Here is a 23,802-nt window from a genome sequence, read left to right as displayed (position 1 = left end):
CTACAATTTTAAAAATAAGGACATTAGCTTCTTGATGGGTTTATTTTGGGCCATTTCCTATAATTTCTCTTATTATTATTATATAAATCACCTTCTAAGATGTATATTATATTAGTTATACGATTTTAGATAACATGTGTTCATAATAATCGTACTTCATTGCTTGATTAAATATTTCATAACTTTAATATATAAATTGCTGACTATTATTAATTTATTATTTATAATCTCAATCATCTGGTATGCATACAATATTATAGTTACAACATCGATGCTTTTTCGATGCAATCATAATTTTTTTTTTGCCAAAACAATGTTTTTTTCGATGCAATTATAAAAATTTGATTTTTGCTACTACAAGAAAAAACATTATGAACAACTCTAAAAAAATGCTATAAAAAACAGTTTATAACACTTTACCAAATGCTAACACAGCTCATGTTATTAAAAGTCTGAACATTTTTATAATAATTATTAAGTGTTATTAATATTGTTATAATTAACTATTCTATAATATTTTTTCTTTGTTACAAAATACATATAATATCTATTTTTCAAGCTTATAAATATTTAGTCAAGAGTCAAACATTATGCTTATTTCATGATATTATTTAAGTGTTATAAAAATGTTATTATAGATTATTTTATAACATTTTATGCTTGCTATATTATATTAGTGATAATTTTTTGTTATAGTTATTACATTTTTAAAAAATATTATTTTTTATTTATATTATATTTTAATAAAATTTATTTTTGTACCTTGATAAAAATATAATGAAAAGAAAACATTAGAGTTACAAAAATGTCAATATTAGCATATTAAGTAACTTGGTCCAAATACATATATGTCACTGAAGAAGTGAATAACTTTCAAAAAGTAAAATTTAGAGAATCAAATCATTGTAATATACTTCTAGCTTAAAATTTGAAATTTTTTTCTATGTTTCACTTAAAAAGCAATTACGGAAATCTAAAAATATTATGATGCTTTGTTATTTCCATTTAATTTGAAAGTCACGACGTTCCATTTGATTCCCTCTATCTCTATCTTGGTAAAAAAATAATGAAATAACAACAATATTATTAAAGCACTATTAATACTAAATGACATAAATATTATATTTATGGATGGTTTATACTACTAAAGCAAGCCAACAAGATCTTTTCCATTTTGGAAAATTGAAAGGAATAAATTGAATAACTTGAGGCAGAGGAAGTAATTATACATGATGAATTAATACCTCCAAGGCATGCGAAAATCATATAATTATACATCAAAAATTGAAAAAATTGGGTAGAAGTTACCTTAGTTCAAATGTTGGAGAAGCTTGGTCGCCCGCCGTCCATGGAGGTGAGGCCTTTGGTTCGCGCTAGGATAATTCCTACTATACATTATTAAAATAAATAAATTTTAATTTAGAAGTGAACAACTTATCCACAATAAAGAAATAAAAATAATTCCTAATGAGATAATGCTGAAAAAATGAACTGTAGTTTCAGCATTCTCCTTACACAGAACACACCATTATGATGAAAAGGTCTTCTTCTGTAGTATGTCTTTCTTGTACATTGAGTTTTCTCAGACCATCAACCATGCAAATACTTTAAATTTTGAAGGAGCTTGTGTTTTCTAAATGATCTTTGCCTCGAGAAACAGTTGTATTGATCAATCATTCATGATTTACAAATCAAGATAATGCGTATTTACAATAAAACATTCCAGAAGAACAAGCCATCCATTTACTTCTGTCATGACTATTACTAATTATCATCCTTTTCAAATGACTAGCTTTTAACAGTTTAGGTTTTTCTCTGTCATTCAAATTTCGAAATAAATGGAAATTCCAGGCTGGGACATCTACACTCGACTCAGAAGTCTCATAATTTTGAAATACACTATCTTTTGTGAGGAGAGATTCTAGGCGAGTAGGGAAAGATGCTGTCAGGCCTCCCCATTTATCAATGCATCTTCCCAGAATCTGTCTTCTTCCATTCCTATTTTAAAATTACAGGGTGATAAAACTCTTCATATAGTGAAAGCAAACAGCTTTCCAATTCCAAGGAAAGTTAAAAGTCACCTTCGGAACAGCTACATTGTGTAAAAACTGATCATCAACATTTATTCCAAATAACCCACTCCTTTTCACATTGAACAAAACACCTCCAGGAGCTGCAGTAAATTCTTTGCCCATTGAATATCCACGTCTAGGAAGAAAAACACATCCTCCACAAATTGCAACTGTGACAACTCTACACTGCCCCTTCTCGAAAGCATTACATATTTTTTGCTTTGTCAAACCAATCTCTCAAAAAAAAAACATATATATATTATAAATATTCATACATATATACATATCTATAAAAAAAAATCCAAAAAAAAAATATATTTATATATATATATATTTATTCTTATTTTAAATTTCCTTTCTTTTTCAATTTCCTTTCTTTAATTTTTATTTTTATTTTATTTTTCTTCTTTTTCTATTTCCTTTCTTTTGTAAAAAAAAAAAAAGAACCATATATATTTATTTATATAATTATTTTTTTTCCTTTTTTAGTTAATTCTTACTCCATTTTTCTTTCTTAATTTCTATTCTATTTTTTTAGTTTAATACGTATTTAAAAAAAACGATTAAGCTTGTTATTTTATCTTCACTTTAATTTTCTTTTTTTGATTTTATTCTTGTGTTGTTTATTTTGTTGCTTAGTTTATGATTTTCCTTTTTCTTTGCCTTAGTTTCCTTAGAATTTAGGTTTCAAAAAAAAAAAAAAAACAACAAAAAACTGCATAAAATTGTTCATAAAATTTCAATCATAAAAGGCTTAGTATTGAGAACAATTGTGTAATATTACAAATAATAGAAACCGATATTGTTCTGTCTAGAAAGATTGGTTGTTAAATAAGGTTTGTGATAGCGTTACCGTCCACACTTACCTGGGAATCTCGGGGAGCTCTGTCTAGGAAAGTGTGGGTCTAAAGTGGTACATTGGCAACATTCCCAATCGGCCTTGGAACATTTCGAGCATCTACCTTTGCACTATTACATTGTTGAACTTATTACTAAAAAAACCAAGCTTGTTTTGTCAAAATAAGGTGGAAGAAGCAGGTGGAGCATTTTGGCATTGCTGTGCGCCGCGACCCTGGGTATGGGGCACCGCGGCCCTTGCTCCTGGTGTGGTTGGGGGTCGCGGCTCAAGGTGCTAGGGTCGCAGCTCTTGGGTGGTTTTGAGCCCGTTTGAGTGTTTTGACCTCAGGACCTTGGTTTTAGGCCTCGGGATTGTTCCTACTACCCGGATTAGTGGGGATTGATGTCTCGGAGGCTAAATCTTGGTTTGGGAACCTTTGTTGTTCATTTTATTGATGGTGTCTCATATTTGGTTATGACTAGGTGACCACTAAAGGGCTAAAAGTCAGATTGTTCTCAGGGGTCGTTCTTTTATTCATTCTCGCTCGAATCAAAGGTAAGAAAACTGCACCCTGTGTATATGTCATGCATGATTATTGTTAAGGCATGTTGATTGATAAATGTGTACATTGATTGCATATTAAATGCTTAGCAGAGCTTGCTTACTTGTGTATGGCACTGATTAGTCAGGGACGGCACTTATCGCATATTACTGACTTGAGAGTCAGCAATGGCATAGGCGTCCTGAATGCAGGGCCGATTAAAGATTAGATCTAATCGATATCAACGTTGAATGACTCTAGGGAATTAATGCTAGACCGACCCTAAGGTCGACGAAACTTACAAGTGCTTGACTAGTCTAAGACTAGTTACTCAGAGCCAAGGCCTAAGGCCTAGGTGACTGCTTGTCACATGGCTAGGGAGCGAAATCCCATGGTTATGACTCTATGGTCATGAGGTAGGTTATGTCGGTGACTAGTCATCATGCACCTATCCTATCTAAGCTAGTGAAAGGTTCACTTATCTCTAAAGCCTCGGTGACCCTATCGTCACATGGCTAGAGGGAACGAAATCCACCTTAGTGACTTTTGCGACTGTGACTCATCTGTTTTGGACTGAAAGTCCTGAATGATTATTATGATCATTGTTGATATTATATTCATGCTATATTGTGTTTTCTTGCTGGGCTTTGGCTCATGGGTGCTACGTGGTGCAGGTAAAGGGAAATAAAACCTCACCCAGCCTTGAGTGGAGAGCTTAGGTGGTGCTATGTACATATGCGACCACTTGACCACCACGGCCAAGGAGGTCTCAGAGGAACTAGGGGGTTTACCCTATTTTTGTCGCTTAGGTCAGCGGGTTTGTAAATTTGAAACAATAATGACCATTTTGAGTTGTAAATAACTTGTAAATGTTTTTGATGGGCCCATGAACAGTTTTATGTATTAAATAAAATATATCATTTCTTTTTTATTGGTTTTCCACCTTAGCCTGTTAATAACACTTAGAAGCACGTTTTAACCAAAGGACTCGGGTAGCGAGTTAAATTTCTGGTTCACCATTCACCGTAACTGTTCTAGGGTAACCAGGGCGTTACAACTGCAAATGCTTTGATCAATTGTCGGAATGGTCTAATGAAGATATTGTTTGGAAACATGACTCTTGAAGTGAATATCTTCCACATCGAGAAACAACCCCGAGAAGATGATGAATGCTATCAAACATTCATGATTGACACTATAATTCCCAAAGAGGTTCAATTGCGAAGCAACTTTGATAATCTTGATGAACTCCTCCTTCTGTTTGACAATGAAAGTCCCAGTTCTATTGAGTCTACTATTGCAATATCAGATCGCATAGACTCACACCATAGAAGGACTTAGTTTTGGTGTAAGGCCCTAACTTTATTTTATATAAAAACTATTCAAAATAAAGTGTATAAATAAACAGTAGATGTCGCCATATTTATTAAATGAAAAAGAAATTTCGACAAAATGGGATCCCAGTAAAAAAAAAAAAAAGTCTTAACATAATTATAGCAACAATCTTTATTGGAAATAAATAAATAAAGTTGGCTTGTCCGAGATCTCCCATCAATTATATGGTCCTCACAGGATACACACACTTCTGGATCGAGTCTCAGCTTATTGCGTATGTCCTAAAGTTTCACTTTTTATCTGCACAGAAGACAAAGAAAGGAATGAGCAACTAAAGCCCAGTAAGGAAATGCTTCATGCATACACAAACAAGAATAAAATCATAACACAAACTTTATAGCATATTAAGTTTCAAGCTGAAATTCCGTTTTTAGTAATTACCAAATTAATTAAACCAAGTAAATTAATTAAAGTGCGGAATGGTAATTAATTGTTTACACAGATTACAGTTCTGTCGGGACAGAAACCAAACTTGTCACGACAGAAACTGAACACAATAAAAAGACAGTGCAAAAACAATAAAGAACACAGCGAATTTTTACAAGGTTCATAAATCCTTTCGGATCACCTAATCCTTGGGGCCACGCCCAGAGAATAAAACCAATTAATAAAGAATCACAAGTACAAAAACATTGACTTAAACAAAACAAGACTCCCTCTTGAGATTTGCCGCAACTTGTTGTACTTCTCTTCACTAATCTGATTTTGATTGAAACGCTCAACCACTTGAACTCCCTTCAATGGTCAGCGAGTGCTTGCATCGTCCCGACGCAAGGCTTGAAAAAGATCTTCTCCCGAAGACTACAAACGCTGTGTTCAAATTACAATGTGTATTCACTCATGAACATGATATAAGCTCACCACTAAACACTAATCACTCATAATTCAACAAGATCACATGAATACTTATGATCTTGAAAACAAAGGAGAACTCTCAAATATTACAATAAAGCTCACGAATAATGCACCAAAGAGTTCACTTTTCTCACTGCCTTTAGAGCCCTATTTATAGAGTCTTTTTCGTGCTCACAAAGGCAGAGAAAGAGTTCTTCTAATAAAGGCAAGAATCACAGTAGTTAATCTTGATTGATGAAGAGTTGCCTTATTTAGAAGATGCTGATCCGACAGATTCGATATCGGTGGGGACAGCTCAGACCTGTGCCGGATCAAAACAAGCTCAAAAAGGAAACAATAATTAATGATATTAAAAACCAGTTTCCTGATTGCAATCCTTGAGCTGCACGAAAATATGTCAGTAAATAATCCACAAAATAACTTTGGGTAAGTGCCGAATATTTTCAATAACCTTTGTTTCCTTTATAAACAAAAAGAGGCAATATATGCTAAATAAGGAAGCATTTTATTGACCAGAAATCACACAAAAGGAATGAGAGATTCCGAAAAATGGAATAAAGGAAACCAAATATTTTCCAATCAAATCCGAAAAATATAAGAAAGGAAAACAACTATTTCCGAAAATTATAATAAAAGGAAAACAAATATTTCTGAAAATTATAATAAAAGGAAACAATTAAATCAACCATTTTCTCTTTTAAGAAAAAAAGATATTTCTATAAAAATGCCAATTATAGGATTTACAATCTCCCCCTTTGGCAATTTTATAGACAAGGAATATCTATTTTTAAAAGATCCCTGCAAAACACACATAAGAGCTCAAAATCATAAGAGTCACAAAATGATCACAAAATGACTCCCCCTGCGAAATTTAACCAAAGCACAGTTAACGAAAGAAACCAATAATAACCAGCAGGTGAACAAAATCAAAGTATAATCAAAGTACCAAAAATAAAGTCACTCTCTCCCCCTCATTGTCTGAAAAAAATGCCAAAGAAACATAGAAACCAAAAGAAAGACACATGAAGTGTTCTTTTACAACTAACAATAGTAAAATAGATCAAGGGAACCGAAATTATCATGGGGCAGGAGAGCTGGATGCATGGAGAGTGGCCAATGAAGCAAGAATTTGGCGCTGAGTTTCCTCCATGAGTGAGAACCGGACAGACAGACTTGTGATTCCTGTCTGGACAGCACCAAGATCAGTCGGGACAACAGGAGTGTCAGTCACAACATTGCCAGAAGCAGGACTAGCCAGATTAATGCCTTTGACTTTTTGAGCATTAGACGGAGCATGATCATCCTTGACAGTATAGGTGGGACCAACCAAAGGAGAAGTCAAGGTCTCATGGGACTTCTTCAAAGGACGTTGAGAGTCCAAAAGTTTGTAAATGACCTGAGGAAACATCAAGTGTTGCCCCTTACGTTTGGCACCACTAAGAGACATGATTTGGTCAAAAATAACAGCTCCAAGATCTATGGCGACTCCAGTACCAATTTTGAACAACAGGAAGGCCATATCTTGAGTGATGGTGGAGGAATGTGTGGTAGGCATCCAATTAAACATAGCAAACTTGAAAAGAGCACCATAGAAATGAGTGAGATCGGTGACACGAAGAGAGGTGCTTGGTTCCCACACCATAGCCTGACCAACCAGTTCAGAAAAAACTTGATCCTTTGCAAACTCAATAGAATCATCAATCTCCACAGGGACGAGATTGAGAGCCTTAGTAATTTCGGACGGGCTAAAATTGTACCAATGACCCCTAACATAAACTTTATGAAACATGAAAGAAGATTGGTCTAATAATTCATCATTCAAATTTGCATAGAATTCTTTAACAACCCGAGGCACAAACCCATCAAACCCAGACAAGGATCGCAACCAACCTCTTTCCTCTAAAGTAAGCAATACCCCAAAAACACGATGAGGAGCAAAAAGAAAATTTCGCTCACTAGTAAAATGGCGATGGTCATAGAATTGCATGTTCTTCTCATTATCATTAAAACAGAATGTAATAGAGTGAGCTTTGAAAGAACCTGAGGTACGGGCAGGAGCACCTTTTTGCTTATCAAGTTTGGACGACAATTCAGGAAAAGCCAAAGGAGTGGTGCCTTTTGGGTCCGATGCAACTGGAGAGGCTTCAGATGGGTCTCCTTCAGAGTCAGTCTCCTCAGCCAAATTATCAAGAGGTACTTCAGGATTGGGCTCGGTCAAAGAAGGATCCAACTCAGGCTGAGAGTCTTCCATCTCGGGAGAGACATCCTCCGATGAGGTGCATGGGGGAGGATTGATTTTGGCCTTTAATTTAAAACGAGATAAAGGAGATGAATCAGAGATGGAACTGGTACCTTTAGATTTAGTCACTTTGGCCTTTTTCCCTTTCTTCGACCCAACAACTTTGGACTTACGTTTGCCCTTTGCCTTGGGTGTCAACACATCAGGAGATAGTGAGGATTCAGAGTCATGATCAGATGGAGCAGACACATCTTCAGTAGAAATTGATTTGGACTGACTGGTTTCCAAGGCCGGTTTGACTTTTATTTGATCTTTGGGAGAGGCGAGTGAAACCGCCGAGGCAGGTATTTGCTCAGCATCCAAATTCGGGAACGTAACTCCTTTGCTAGAAGCACCAAGAACAGATGAACTGATAGGACCCGAAAGAGCAAGAACCTTCTTTCTTGCTGTGGTTTTAGAACGACGGCCTGGAGTAGGAGAGACAGCAGGAATTGATGCTGGGACCGAAGGAGTGGCAGTGGGAACAGATACAGGAAGTGTCTCCTGCTGAGATTTCACGGACTTGGAAGAGGAACCTCGGCCTCGAGTCTTCATGACTGCTAAGAAAGAAACAAGTGAAACACACAAAGAAAGAAACCCTAAACACTTCGGTTATATGTGAGAGATTTAACAAGAAAACACTGATCATAAAACAACCAAGGGACTCCGAATATATAAAGTATTCGGAACACAAATGAGGCAAGTTCAAGATTGGGTAACCAAAAACGGGTAACCAGATTTTTAGTGATAAATGCCAAAAAATCTCCCTTTTTAAAACAAATTCTGTCACACCTCAAAATTGGAAACTTTTGAATATTTTTAGAATATATTGAGATAAAACAAATAAATTGCAAAAATAATTTTTCAACCCCTTTTTTTAAAATACACGGTAGATAACAGATTTTCTTTTTCAAAATTTTTATTATTTTTTATTACAAAATTGCCGAAAATAAAGTGTAAAATGCCTTACCATATGTGTCCATGTAAATCCCAAGTCCTGTTCAAAAGAAACAAGATAACCATATTTATCACAAATTAGAGAAATGAGTTATACTTCAAATACTAAGAGACCATAATTCGAAAAACATACCACACACAAAACATATTTGAGTCAATTCATTATATGTATGAGTCTTACAACCATCTTACACAGTCTAGAACAAGCATATGTGTGTGCAAGTGTAAGCAATTTGGCGTTTCTTTTTGGCCTTTTAAAGATAGGGTCATTGCCCATATTTGGCGATTTTTTAGCCTTTTTCCAATTGTAACCATAATGGAGGCTATAACTCTTATACTGATGGTAGCCCTTTACGCTGGTAGAGTATCCTCCAATATAATTGCTAATTACCTGGTACCAACTTACTCAGTGTCGGCTTTCACACATCAGTATAGGTAGCTCTTTTCCAAAATGGAGCCTGAAAAAGAAACTGGATTAGGAATGCTCATACAAAGATAATGATTTGATCAAATATAAATTGGATGATCTATAATTTTTCAAATATGAATTTTCATTCCAACAAAGTATAGGACTTATAACGATCATTCTCTAATAAAAAAAATATGCTCATCAAATTTCTTCCAATCAGGACAAGAGATTTACAAAAACACATATGCAAGGCAAGACAATCAATTTATTGGCAATTTCAAATAAAACAAACCCCCAAGGATTTCCTGAGGGAATCAAATCTAACCGTGTCTAAGGCTTTAGTAAAGATATCTGCAATTTGTTTGTTAGTCTCAACATATTCTAAAATCAATGTTTTGTTTTCAACAAGTTCCCTAATAAAATGATGACGAATGTCAATATGTTTGGTGCGAGAGTGCTGAACAGGATTTTTGGAGATATTAATAGCACTTGTATTATCACAAAAAATGGTTAAAGTTTTAACATCAAACCCATAGTCTGCCAACATTTGTTTCATCCACAAAAGTTGAGTACAACAGCTTCCAGCAGCAATGTACTCAGCTTCGGCTGTTGACAAGGAGATGGAGTTTTGTTTTTTACTATGCCAGGAGACCAAATTGTTTCCTAAGTAAAAACAACCACCACTTGTGCTTTTTCGATCATCAGTGTTTCCTGCCCAATCTGCATCACTATAACACACAAGGTTAGAATTTGTTTCTTTGGAATACCAAATGCCTAAGTCAAGAGTATTATTGATGTAACGAATAATTCTTTTTACAGCAGTCACATGAGACTCCATGGGGTTCCCTTGGAACCGAGCACACACTCCAACACTGTAACTTATGTCAGGGCGACTTGCAGTTAAGTAAAGGAGACTCCCAATCATACTCCTGTAAAGGGTTGGATCAACTTTCTTCCCATTTTCATCTTTAGACAATTTGACCGTGGTACCCATGGGTGTTTTAGCAGGTTTAGATGCATCGAGTCCAAATCTTTTCACAAGATTTCTTGCATACTTGCTTTGTGAAATAAAAATTCCTTCATCAGACTACTTTACTTGAAGTCCTAGGAAGAAATTGAGTTCTCCTACCATGCTCATCTCAAACTCTTCGTGCATTTGTTTCACAAATTCCTGCACTAGAGAATCATTAGTAGAACCGAACACTATATCATCAACATAAATTTGTGCTATCATAATATTTTCATCAACATTTTTGATAAACAGTGTTTTGTCTACTCCCCCTCTCTTGTATCCCTTTGAGACCAAAAATTGAGTTAGTCTCTCATACCAAGCCCGTGGGGCTTGTTTTAGCCCATACAAAGCTTTTTGCAATTTAAAAACATGATTAGGATTGTAAGGATCCTCAAACCCTTTGGGCTGTTCCACATAAGCTTCCTCATTCAAAAAACCATTTAGAAATGCGGATTTTACATCCATTTGGAACAATTTAAAACCAAGAACACATGAAATAGCTAGTGATAATCTTATGGATTCAAGTCTTGCAACAGGGGCAAATGTCTCATCAAAATCAATTCCTTCAACTTGAGTGTACCCCTGTGCAACTAATCTAGCTTTATTTCTTATTATGGTCCCAAATTCATCAGTTTTGTTTTTAAATATCCACTTTGTACCTATAACATTGGTATGACTCGGTCTAGGGACAAGAATCCATACCTCATTCCTTGCGAATTGATCTAACTCTTCTTGCATAGCATTGATCCATGATTCATCATTTAAGGCCTCCTTCACATTTTTAGGTTCCAAAGAGGAGGTAAAACAAACAAATTGAACCAAATTTACATACCTCTTTCGAGTGACCATACTCTCTTCAAGATTTCCCAGAATAAGGTCAGAAGGGTGATTCTTTTTTACTCTGGTTGATGGTTCTTTTTGAATGGAGTCAGAGGAAATAACTGGATTTTCCTTCTCTGTTTGCCCTGTTGTTGTTTCAACAGACTTGTCATTTGATACGTCAGCAGTGGCTGTTGTCCCCTCCGAAAGCTGTGTTGTCGGATCCGCCACATCTATGAGCCTGTTAATTTCCTCCTCATGGGAGTACTCAGAAAAATCTTTAAAATCATCTACAACCACATTAGCTGATTCCATAATAGTTTGGGTTCTCATATTATAGACACGATAAGCCCTACTATTAGTGGAATAACCAAGAAAAACTCCCATATCACTCTTAGCATCAAATTTTCCTAGATTCTCACGATCTCTAAGAATATAGCATAGACACCCAAAAACATGAAAGTAGTTAACATTGGGTTTTCTACCTTTCCAGATTTCATAAGGACTTTTGTTTGTACCTGGGCGCAGAAAAACACGATTAATTGTATAACAAGCTGTATTAATAGCTTCTGCCCACAATTTCTTTGTGAGTTTTTTGTTGTTAAGCATAACTCTGGCCATTTCCTGCAAGGTACGATTTTTCCGTTCCACTACCCCATTTTGTTCAGGGGTTTTGGGAGCAGAAAATTCATGCAAAATTCCAAATGTTTTACAATAATCATCATAAACAGAATTTTCAAACTCCTTACCATGATCACTCCTTATTCGTACAATCTTTCCAATGTTACAATTTTTTTCAACTCTCAATCTTGTACATAGTGTTTGAAAAGCTTCAAAAGTATCTGATTTCTCTCTTAAAAAATCTACCCAAGTAAATCTAGAAAAATCATCCACACAAACAAAAATGTATCTCTTGCCATTAATACTTTCAACTTGAATAGGACCCATGAGATCCATATGCAATAATTCTAACACATTTGAAGTATTAACATCAGACAATGCTTTATGGGAAATTTTCAACTGTTTTCCCAATTGGCATGATTCACACTTACCAAGCGATTCTTTACCCAACTTGGGTATACCACGGATGAGACCTGCATTAGCAATCTTTTTCAGGTTTTTGAAATTTATATGACCAAGTTTTTCATGCCACAAGTCAGTAGTATTAAAGCTTGATGAAGATGCATGACATGTGAATTTTTGTGTGAGAGTGTAGCAATTATCCAAAGAACGAGAGCCTTTGAGAATAATATCACCATTTTGATTTAAAACATTACACTCATCATGTGAAAAATTAACATAAAAACCTTGGTCACAAATTTGACTTATGCTAATTAAGTTGGCTTTCAGCCCATCAACAAAAAGCACATTTTTCAGTTTCGGTAACCCTTCAATGTTTAGAGTACCTTTACCCAGAATATTTCCTGTCATTCCATCCCCAAAAGTTACTACTCCACACTTCAAGGATTTGAAGTTGGTAAGTATGTTGGCATTACCTGTCATATGTCTCGAACAACCGCTATCAAAGTACCATGAACTAGATGCATGCATTTTGTGACAGGTAAAAGTAGCCAAGCAAACAGAGTTAACTTTCTTGACCCATACTGTTTTTGATTTTGAATTTCTTTCGGTCAAGAATTGATTCATACCACCAAAGTGTTTATCATAATTCTTTTTGAACAATTTTAACAGAGAAAAACACTTAGGTCTTATGTGACCTTTCATCCCACAAAAATGACAAACTGGTACAAAATGTTCAATGTTTCTTTTTGGAGAAATTTTCTTTAGTTGTAGATCTGTTGCAACAGATGGCAACTCTGTCCTCTCAGCATCGTGACTTGTTCCTGCAACACGGTTAGTTGACACAACAGACGGATAATTCATAGATTTTACAAAAACCGTTTTTCTTGAGGACTCAGATCCATTAGATCCTAATCCACTGTAGTCACCAACCTTTTTTCCTACAGAAAGAATATCATCCAAAATTCCAGATCTAGGATTAAGCATTTTGACACCTTTTTGCAAAAACTCAATTTCTTTATTCAAAGAAACAATTTCATCATTTTTGGAGGCAATAATCATCTCAGGACTTTCAATTTTTTTAACAAAATTTTTATTATTGCCAGCCATTAGACGATTCTCAGAACATACTTTCAGCCATTGATCATACATTATTTTATAAGACTCTTGTAATGACTCCTCATCTAAATCAGAATCATCAGAATCACTATCTGAATTCTCATTGTTCTGAACAGAATTATTAAGGCATAGTACATCCTTGTAATTGAAAACAATACCTTTGTGAACAGAGGTTAAGGCAACACTATTTTCCTCCTCATCACTCTGTTCAGAGTCTTGATCACTCCATGTGGCTGTCATGACTTTCTTTTTCTTTAAGGTATTTGCACACTCAGATTGAATATGTCCAAATCCTTCACATTCCCTGCACTGAATACCCTTTTTATTAGTCTCAAAGGGTTTAGAAAAATTACCTTTTGGGTTTTTGGATAAGGCCCTTTTATTTCCCAATTTCTTTATGTATTTTTGGAAATTTTTTGTCAATAGAGCCATCTCATCATCCTCATCATCCGAACTTTCCTTCTTTTCTTTAGAGGATTTCAAGGCAATAGATTTTTCCTTGATTTCCTCTGTCTTACCTTTTTGTCTAATTTTTTGGTTTAGCTCAAAAGTTCGAAGTGAACCCATTAGTTCCTCTACTTTCATTTTGTCCAGATCTTTTGCTTCTTCAATTGCAGTTAGCTTTGTCTGAAACCTGTCAGGGAGAACTCTAACAATTTTTCGAACCAAAACATTTTCTTCAAGTTTTTCACCAAGAGCAAAAAATTCGTTAGCAATATCTGACAATTTCTCATAAAATTCAGTGAGGGTTTCATTTTCATTCATTTTCAAATTTTCAAATTTTGTTGTGAGCATTACAAGCCTAGAACGCTTGACATCAGCAGTTCCTTCAAATTGAGTTTGAAGAATTTGCCAAGCATCTTTGGCCGAAACACATGAAGAAATCAATTTAATGTAACCCTCACCAACACCATTAAAAATGGCATGTAATGCTTTATTGTTGTAACTGGACAGTTTATCTTCAGCATCAGTCCATTCAAGTTCAGATTTTACCTTAGTTATATCATCGCTTTCTGCTGGAGGAGTCCAACCACTTAAAACAGCTCTCCAAGCCTTTTCATCTTGAGATTTGATAAAGGCTCTCATTCGAACTTTCCAATATGGATAGTTTGAATCGTTGAGTAAAGGGGGGCGAGTTATGGAACCTCCTTCTGTGAAAAAAGACATTGCAAGAACACGAACAACAAACGGAATAAACCAAGATCACACTCAGAAATGAGTGACCCGCTCTGATACCAATTGAAATTCCGTTTTTAGTAATTACCAAATTAATTAAACCAAGTAAATTAATTAAAGTGCGGAATGGTAATTAACTGTTTACACAGATTACAGTTCTGTCGGGACAGAAACCAAACTTGTCACGACAGAAACTGAACACAATAAAAAGACAGTGCAAAAACAATAAAGAACACAGCGAATTTTTACAAGGTTCATAAATCCTTTCGGATCACCTAATCCTTGGGGCCACGCCCAGAGAATAAAACCAATTAATAAAGAATCACAAGTACAAAAACATTGACTTAAACAAAACAAGACTCCCTCTTGAGATTTGCCGCAACTTGTTGTACTTCTCTTCACTAATCTGATTTTGATTGAAACGCTCAACCACTTGAACTCCCTTCAATGGTCAGCGAGTGCTTGCATCGTCCCGACGCAAGGCTTGAAAAAGATCTTCTCCCGAAGACTACAAACGCTGTGTTCAAATTACAATGTGTATTCACTCATGAACATGATATAAGCTCACCACTAAACACTAATCACTCATAATTCAACAAGATCACATGAATACTTATGATCTTGAAAACAAAGGAGAACTCTCAAATATTACAATAAAGCTCACGAATAATGCACCAAAGAGTTCACTTTTCTCACTGCCTTTAGAGCCCTATTTATAGAGTCTTTTTCGTGCTCACAAAGGCAGAGAAAGAGTTCTTCTAATAAAGGCAAGAATCACAGTAGTTAATCTTGATTGATGAAGAGTTGCCTTATTTAGAAGATGCTGATCCGACAGATTCGATATCGGTGGGGACAGCTCAGACCTGTGCCGGATCAAAACAAGCTCAAAAAGGAAACAATAATTAATGATATTAAAAACCAGTTTCCTGATTGCAATCCTTGAGCTGCACGAAAATATGTCAGTAAATAATCCACAAAATAACTTTGGGTAAGTGCCGAATATTTTCAATAACCTTTGTTTCCTTTATAAACAAAAAGAGGCAATATATGCTAAATAAGGAAGCATTTTATTGACCAGAAATCACACAAAAGGAAGGAGAGATTCCGAAAAATGGAATAAAGGAAACCAAATATTTTCCAATCAAATCCGAAAAATATAAGAAAGGAAAACAACTATTTCCGAAAATTATAATAAAAGGAAAACAAATATTTCTGAAAATTATAATAAAAGGAAACAATTAAATCAACCATTTTCTCTTTTAAGAAAAAAAGATATTTCTATAAAAATGTCAATTATAGGATTTACACAAGCAATAATATAACAACAACGATATCACATATTTCTACCACAACAAGCAACATATAGATGAGTTGAGGAAGCAAGAGATCCTGATTCTGTTGGGCATAAAATACCCCTGAGACCACACTTGGTCAAAACTGTGGACCTACACGGTCAAATACTGTGGACCTACACGGTCAAAAACTGTGATCTCTGTACAAAACTCAACATGCAAGACTAGATTCACATAGAACAAAGACTAATTCTATCTAACTTCCTTACCTTGAAAAAAAAGAATTTATTAAGAGAGAACTTAATAGGAGATATTGCAGAAAGCAAAACCTATATCATCATAAATACAATCTCATTAGTGTCTTCCCCAAAACTAACTAAACCACCAATAAAGTTTTACCTTAATTACTTGCTCACTGTCAATCAAAACCTCTAGCAAAAGATGAAGAGACTGTTATTTTTCCTTCTCCTTCAATTCAGCCTTGCTTCACTTTTTTTTCATAGAGCTTCGACTATTTCTATTTTTTTTTTCTGTCTTCTGAACTCTTCTCATAAGCCTATTTATAGCTCAAATAGTCTAGCCCCTTTATTCAAATACTAAATATCTAACAACTAACATGAGAGAATCTTTTAACTATTAACAACTTTGATTTTTTTTTCTTCTGTAACCGTAGCCCACGTTTAGACTTATGCTATATATATATATTTATATTCTATTCCTTAGTTAACCAACTGACTTGAATTTAAATTTGTAAAATTTCCCATTCCACTTTAACAGTACACTCCTCAAAAACACTAACAAACTATTTGAATTATCATCTATTTATTCCATTTCCTCAAAACTCCTATTATATTTAATCTTATTTGAAATAAAGCAATATGATGCACTGCCAACTAACTTCACATAACAATAGCTAAACTAACTATTAATAAGTCAAAAGTTGACAAAGTAATAACATCACGTAAAACACTAAACATTAAATGTTATTAATGTTTCTATAATAATTTATCAATTTAATAACTCTATTTATTCCTTCTATCATTAAAGAACTAATGTTAAATTTAAAACCAAAAACAAATTCTCATAACTAAAATAATAATAAAAACAAACTATCTAGTTAATTCAAAACTCAAAATAAATGTCAATTTATTCAATAAATTGACTGAAACAATTATCTCATTTTTCTAACATTAATTAAAATAACACCATAACTAAAAGTATTATTTTAAATTACCACAATTTTAAGAACATCTCATAATAATAGACAAAAAATTAATTAACGGAACTACTTGGGTTCTACATTTGGCAACCTCGCTTTGAAGAGCTACCTCGTGATAGGTCACAGCCAAAGACTTCAGCCGAAGAGGTTCCAATTGTTCAATTGACCAAACTTCTCGAGGGTTTGAAACATGTCTTCTTGGGAGACGATGAAACCTTTCCAGTTATTATCTCGTCCAACCTTTAAAATTCTCAAGAATTGCAGTTACTCGAGCTACTGCGAACGCATAAATCTGCGATAGGTTGGACGCTTGCTAATATCAAAGGTATTAGCCCTTTAATTTTCTCCCATCGAATCAATCTGGAGGACGAAGCCATCCCTCGAAGAGATCCTCAAAGGCGACTGAACCCCACAATGAAGGAAGTTGTAAAAAATGAAGTTTTGAAATTGCTAGACGCTGGTATTATTTACCCCGTAGCTGATAACAAGTGGGTCAGTCCAACTCAAATTGTGCCCAAGAAATCTGGTGTCACCGTTATCCAAAACGAAAAAGGGGTCCTTGTCCCCACAAAAACGGTGATGGGGTGGCACATGTGCATTGATTATAGAAAATTAAATGTCGCCTCCCGCAAAGATCATTTTCCACTCCCATTCATTGATCAAATCCTTGAACGTGTAGCTGGTCATCCTTTCTATTGTTTTCTTGATGGTTATTCTGGCTATTATCAAATTGAGATTACATTAGAGGATCAAGATAAGACCACTTTCACTTGTCTCTTTGGCACTTTTGCTTTCCGGCGTATGCCATTTGGCTTGTGCAATGCACCAGCTACTTTCCAAAGATGCATGATGAGCATCTTTAGTGACATGATCCGAAAATCAATGGAAGTATTCATGGATGACCTAACCATTTTTGGAAACTCCTTTGAGACATGTCTTCTTCATCTTGAAGCTGTTTTAAAATGATGCATTGAGAAAGGACTTGTACTCAATTGGGAGAAATGCCACTTCATGGTATCTTCTGGCATAGTCTTAGGCCACATTGTTTCTGAAAAAGGAATTGAGGTTGATCAATCCAAAGTCGACCTTATCTCCAAGCTGCCGAATCCTAAGACTGTCAAAGACATTAGGTCATTTCTTGGTCATGCTGGTTTCTATAAGAGGTTCATACAAAAAATTTCAATGATTGCTCGTCCTCTAAGCAACCTCCTAGCCAAAGATGTCACTTTTGAATGGACACCTCAGTGTGAGGAATCATTCCGAACGCTTGTCAATTCACTCACTTCCGCTCCCATCATTCAGTCACCCGATTGGGGTCTTCCTTTCGAGATCATGTGTGACGCCAACAACTTTGATGTGGGAGCTGTGCTAAGACAACGAAGGGAGGGGAAACCCTTTGTTGTCTATTATGCAAGTCGAACTCTCAATAGTGCTCAAATGAACTATTCCACTACTGAAAAAGAGTTTCTTGTCGTTGTCTTTGCTCTTGACAAATTCCACTCTTATTTGATTGGATCACCTATTACGATCTTCACAGATCACTCTGCCCTTAAGTATCTCCTTTCCAAAAAGGATGCTAAGGCGCGATTAATACAGTGGATCCTTCTCCTGCAAGAATTTGATATAACGATCAAAGACAAGAAAGGTATTGAAAATGTCGTCGCGGACCACTTGTCCCGACTTGAATTCAGCGATCCCGTTGATGGTCCACCTATTCATTATGATTTCCCCGATGAACAATCGCTTTTTGTTGCTAAGTTGCCGTGGTACGCTCACATTGTAAACTACTTAGTAACAGGTGAACTCCCATCTGATTGGAGTTCCAAGACAAACGCAAATTTCTGGTCGAGGTGCGCAATTTCTTTTGCGATGACCCATACTTATTCAAGTATTACCCCGACCAAATCATGCGAAGATGCATCCACGATGATGAGGTGTCTAGTGTGCTGAATTTTTGCCACAATGATGCTTGTGGTGGCCACTTCTCTATTAAGAAAACCGCTGCAAAAATCTTACAATGTGGCCTTTACTGGCCCACTTTGTTCAAAGACACCAATGATTTATGTCGTTCTTATATAAGGTACCAAAAGTTAGGTTCCTTATCCCGTCAGCACATGATGCCCTTGAGCCCAATTCTTGTTATCAAAATATTTGATTGTTGGGGGATAGACTTTATGGTACCATTTCCACCTTCTTTTGGCTACCTTTACATTCTTCTCGTTGTGGATTATGTTTCCAAATGGGTCGAGGTTGTACCATGCCGAACCAATGATAACGCTACAGTTGTCAAATTCTTGAAAGAAAATGTGTTATCAAGGTTTGGTACCCCTCGCGCTATCATCAGTGATCAAGGCACTCATTTTTGCAACCGATCCTTTGAGGCTCTTATGCGCAAGTATGGTGCACTTCATAAAGTTGCAAATGCCTATCATCCACAGACCAGTGGTCAAGCTGAGTTAGCCAATAGGGAGATAAAACACATTTTGGAAAAGACGGTAAATCCCGACCGCAAAGATTGGTCTACACGTCTTCTAGACGCTCTTTGGGCATACCGCACTGCTTTCAAATCCCCTCTTGGGATGTCTTCCTATCAGCTTGTCTTTGGAAAAGCCTGTCATTTACCTGTCGAGCTCGAGCATAAAGCGTATTGGGCTATCAAAGCCCTAAACTTTGATCTGAATGCCGCAGGTATCAATCGCAAACTCCAGTTGTGTGAAATTGAGGAGTTGAGAAATGATGGATATGACAATTCCAGGATTTATAAAGAAAAATTGAAAATCGCTCACGATAAACAAATCCTGTGAAAACACTTTGAGCCAACTCAGAAAGTGCATTTGTTCGATTCTTGCTTGCACTTGCATCCTGGTAAACTGCAATTGTGATGGACTTGTCCATTTGTAGTGAGGCAAGTATTTTCCAACGGTTCGGTGGAGGTCGTGGACCCAACCGATGGGAGAATTTTTCGAGTATATGGCCAAAGACTAAAGCATTACATTGAGAGTGTGAGTCGTGTTGGGGAGGTCCTTCTTAAGGACCCAATCTATACACTATGAAGTTTTGAATGGTTTGCGTGTTTGTTCTTCTTTTCTTTTTTATCTTTATTTTTCTGTCTTTCTTTTATTTTTGTATGTTTTCATTTTTGTATTCGGTTTGTTTTGGGGTATTGTTACTAGGCTATTTTCGCTTTCGCCTCATGGACATGGTCATCATCCAAGTGTTCTCTCTCCTTACCTTTTTCATTGATTATTCATTTTGACATTGAGGACACTGTCTGATTTTTGGTTGGGGGTGGCGAGCATGCATTAGCTTTCATTTGGAAAATCTTATTGTTGTGTCATTAGCATTCTTTTGGAAAACATTATTGTCTTGTTGAATTTTTTAAGTCAAATTTCCTCAAAATTATCCAAGCATGAGTATAAATTGTTGGTTTGAGTCAATTCTTACTATGTTTAGCTATTAAGCAGTGATTTTCAGAGTTCTTTTGTGCACTTTCCAAACATATGATAAATTTGTTGTTAACAAAAATAGTTGAGAGAAATTTCAAGTTTAAAGTTTTTCATTTCTTGGTGAGTTGTGAGAGTTAAGAAAACAACTTTTTGAACTTTTATTGATCATTTGAGTTGGTAAAGTCACATCTTTGGAATTTAAAACATGACATTTACTAGAGGGATGTTTTTCATATAAGAATGAGTCTTTGTAATAATTTTTAAATTTATGTTCAATATATTTTGTTTGTAATTTCCTTTCATTTTTGTGTTGTCTCTTGTCAAAACGAAATTTAAAAAAATAAAAAATAAAAAAAGGTAAAGAATGATGAAAAAAAAGAAGAAAACTAAAGAAAAAGAAAAAAAAATAATAGATAAATGAAAAAAAAAAGTGAAAAAAATGAGAACAAGAGCAATACTTCCTTATATTATTTTGTTGTTGTTGAAAAAAAAATATTTATATTATTATTATTTTGTGTAATTGTATTCAAACAAAAAAAAAACAATTTTATTATCATTATAGTTCATTTTCTTATTATTTCTAGTTAGTTGTCATTCTGAGTTTTCTCATGTAAATCTCAAAGGTTGTTTGTCATTTGAATTCCAATAAGTTGATTTTCCTATCTTGTGATCAATACTTGTTCAAATTTCTTGTCCTAAAAAGTTTATCTTTTCTCATTTGAGCGTAAACTGTTACATTTCCAACTCCAAGAGTGTAATCCTTCCCATACAAATACTTTCAATGCCTGTGAGGAATTTGGAGTTGAGACCTTTATACTTTTGAGATTTTTCGATACTATTTGTGTTATGACTTGTGATAAAAAGAATATGGTTTGGTGCACACACACAAAATTCTGAAATTGCAACTAAAGTAGCTTAGATAATAATTTCTGACTTCTAGCTGATACTTCGAAAATGCTTAAGATGATTTTGCTTGGTTTGACTTGATTATTCAACTTGATAATTTTATTTTTCGCTTGAATTTCTAGGAACTAGCAATAAGCTAGTTGGGGGTTGTGATTAGTGGTGAAAAATACACATTTATTGATTTTAATAGTCAAAATAAATTAAGTTTTAATTAATATTTTCATAGAATTAATATGATTTATTTTATAAATGAAAATATATGATTATGATTTAATTTATTGTTATTTTGTAGGAATTAAAGTTGTATTTTGGCACTTTGAAATGAAGATAAAAGAAAACAATTAAATCTGAAAAAGAGAAGAGAAAATGACATTTTTCTTGAGACAAAGCCAGCCCAATCCGAAGGCCCAAGCCCAGCAACATCTGCCATTTTTTCTCCTTGCCCAGCCGCCAGGTGTTATCGCCAGAAGCCGCCACGCGTCGCCTGGCTGCCTAACTGCTGCCTTCAGCGTGCGCCACGTGTCCAGACTTCAGCCAACCTTCACGCCAATCAGCTCCCTTCAGCACTTCCAGCAGCTTCACGCCCATGCAGCCCAGCTCCTCCTTTCAGCAAGCCCAGGCCCAATGTAACCCTTCACAGCAGCCTCTCATCAGCATCCCTTCGGCCCAAAGAGCCCAGTTGCCCAACAGCTCAGCAACCCGCCTACGTGTCACTTCTCCATTGGCTGGGCTTGGTCAAAGTCTCCTCTGCTACAGCCACCCATGGGCCCAATTTTTTGTGCACTTTGGGTCTTGCACCTTTCCTCTTTGAGCTTTAAAACTCATGTTTTTGTGGTATTTTAGAAAAGGAAAAATGACCATACACCAAAATAGCTAAGTTAATATTAATAATAAGATTTGATTTTTCAAAAATTATATTTTATTATTAATATTTCAAATTTATTTTGTAAACCTCATTTTTTTTGTTTAATTTCTTTTTAATCATTTTCTCCCTCTATAAATAGGGACTCTCATTTCATATTTACCATGTAAGTTTTAGAGTAAAGAAACTATAGCAAAATTTCTACTCACTTTCTTCTTAGAATTTTGTGAGAATCATGAATATAATGGCCTAATCTTCATAGGAAGGTTAGGGATGATTCCATATGCTAGTGATATTATTTTGTTACTTTGATTTACTATGTTCTTAATGTAAAATATTTGAGTTATTTATGTTCTTTCATCTCCATCTCTATTTTGTTATATTTATTTACTTATGCTAATAGTATATAAGATTAGTCATGCTCTTTCTATGTGCTTCTAATTAGTAAAAGTAATATTAATACATAATTTTATGTCTAATCTTCTATTGCATTATTGCCCTTGGGTATTTTGTCATTTTTAGATTTTTCATAAGATTAACATTGTGCTTTTAAAGTAAAGAAATTTATAACTCAAATGGACTTTTGTTAAAAAAGAATATGGACTTTAATGTTATATTTTCCAAGTAAATGTTGGGGTGTGAACTATTTACTTGTTGTTATCCCCATTTCCTGTCGTGGGTCCACATCAGCATAGGAGCATTAATGAAGGACCCCCGTGTGGATGGGACGCTTCGGAATCTGTGCTGACGCACTAGCCTAGGCCTAGCGACCCTTGAGGTGGTTAGGTGACCTTTCGAGGTTAAAATCCATCTATGCAGCAGTCGCCTGGCGACACGTGTACCCCTGCCATGAAGCGGAACTTAGGTAAATGTACCTGGACACTGGTGAATGGTCCGGGCCCAGTGTGCAGCCAGCGTCACTACCCTTTGTCACGGACCCACGATTCCAAGCAGGAATTGGGAAGGCAACCGTGGAGCCTCCGGGAACCAGGCATGCCTCCACCTCGCAGACCCAGGCGAAGGCTTGGGGGGTAAATGTTATCCCCATTTCATGTCGTGGGCCCGAGACGATGGTCCAGGCCCATGGTCTGGGCGTTCGGATATGGGCCCAGCCCAGGCCCGCTTGGTACGGGTGTAATCAAGGGCTACAACCTAAGTGTAGTTCCGGACCCGGATGGTGTCCGGGAAGGTTATCCAGGATAGTCGCCCAAGAGATGTATGGTCAGTTGGGATTACGGTCGGAGTGTATGCAAAGACGATCCCGGAGCCCGGTAAACGGTCTGGGCCCCTGGTAAACGAAGAGGGACAGAGGTAAATGAACTCGGATCCATTCCTCCTGGTTGGCAAGGAAAAGCATCCGTGACCCTGAAGCCGCCCCACGACGCGTGGGGGTTGTCCCCACTTTTCACCTACGGAAAAGGCCACCTCGGGATTACACGCTGCTGTTTCAGACCTGCGCTGCCAAGTACACTGACTGGTTTTGTCCCCTGAATCTGCCTCGTAACTCGGAGTGCCCAGACTAAAAGCACCATTTTGTCGGGCGAAATATAGTTCTTGGGCCGCCCCATTGGGCCCTAATTATTCTT

The sequence above is a fragment of the Humulus lupulus genome, chromosome 8 (assembly GCF_963169125.1).
Source record: "Humulus lupulus chromosome 8, drHumLupu1.1, whole genome shotgun sequence".
NCBI classification, from domain to species: Eukaryota; Viridiplantae; Streptophyta; class Magnoliopsida; order Rosales; family Cannabaceae; genus Humulus; species Humulus lupulus.
This window is presented reverse-complemented; position numbering follows the sequence as displayed.